This window comes from Trachymyrmex cornetzi, unplaced genomic scaffold (assembly GCF_001594075.2).
Source record: "Trachymyrmex cornetzi isolate Tcor2-1 unplaced genomic scaffold, Tcor1.1 scaffold876, whole genome shotgun sequence".
Lineage (NCBI taxonomy): Eukaryota > Metazoa > Arthropoda > Insecta > Hymenoptera > Formicidae > Trachymyrmex > Trachymyrmex cornetzi.
In genome coordinates this window covers 56,190-57,825 of record NW_017300219.1, presented here as the reverse complement: position 1 = coordinate 57,825, position 1,636 = coordinate 56,190, and positions in this window count along the sequence as shown.

The window sequence follows — 1,636 nt, the reverse complement described above, 5'->3', positions numbered from 1 at the left end:
GCACCGCACGCCGTCTCTTTTTTTAAACGCCGACGAACTACCGCCACCACGAGATAAATATCGAATATTTCTTCATACAAAAATTCAGAAATACACTTTAAAAATAACTCTTTTACGTGTAAAAACTTACAACGAATATATTTATTCAGAACCGAGAAAAAAAATCTCAAAAATCTGCTTTTTTTCGGCCTCGTTACCTATCTTGCCCCCTTAACCTACTACAGAGAAGGATGGTTTGTCCTGGTTGTTCCAAGGAAATGGCCTCAATGGATAGGAGGTCGCTGATTGGTTGCCTTCCCTCTGTCCTTCGTTTGGATTGGCCGTCCAGCTGAGATGATCGTGCCGTCGGGTAACATCCCGTTGAGATGCGGTGATGACTTAAATTATTTTCAGGAATGGTGATTTTCGTGAATAAATACGAGATAGGTACTTTGGTGTAACACAAGTATAGAATTTATTTAAACAAAACACCAATAATTAATTAACAGGCCTTTCATTCACTCATTCCATTCACTCGCGTAATTCCGTAGAATTCGACACTCTCTCGCTCTATTTCTTTGTTTCGCGTTGTCGCGTCGCGTCGCATTTACGACAAGATGTCGGTTTTTCAAGATGGCCACTCTATGGTATGACGCGATGTTGCATCATCCACTACGCACAACGACTTTCGAGGTTATTTCCTCGCTAAATTCGCGCTTCTCACGCGCGTCGCTATTACGGGATACGTACTAAATACGTTTGAAAACGATTTACGGCTTAGTTTTGCCGTTTTCCGCACTTTTACGGTTAACTCGGATTTATCTCCGAAATTTGCGTTAAATCGCGCTAATTCGCGCTTCGCGATGTTTATTTATCGTTCGGACACGATGCGGGATAACTGTGATCCCTTGTTTGCAACGATTTCACCGATTACGCAATTATTACGAATCGCGTGTTTTCCGACGTCCGTCCCGTTCGAACGACGCTCAGTAACGACTGACTGGCAAGATGGCTGTCGCCACTGCCAAGATGGCCAAGGAGAAACGGTGTGTTCAAGTTCCCTTGGTTAATTCGGTGTCCCCGAATCTAGTTGGTTCTTAGTGATATCATTCACACGATCTTTTACATGGTTTAAATTAATAGTAATGATATAAAATAATGTTGTTGACATGAATTAATTGTTTTTAATTAGTTTTATAAATTGTTATTAGAAATAATTGCCTTTGATGCCTGAGATGGTTCTGATTGGTCCGTAGACTTGTCCAAATTCTAGATTAATAACTTTTAATTGATTTTATGATCGGAATAATTCTTTAACGTGCTAATAATTATAAAGAACCTCCGCAAGCTCCATGCAAAAAATGCCCGTTTTCGGTACCTCGATTTTTGAAACTTTTATTATGCCAAATAGTTACATATAATGACCCAATAACTCCTGCAAAATTTCAAGATGAGCATACAGCCCGTTCAGAAAATAGAGGGGGTTAAAGTTGACCATGTCCAATAACGAAATATATCAATTCAACATTTGAATTCGAACAATAACGTCTAAAGCAAAGTCAACATAAATTACTATTTTTTGCTGCTGATTATAAATATGCCTGATATAGTCTTGCGTACTTTGTGCGCGTAACATAGACGTGCCATAGACGGGGAG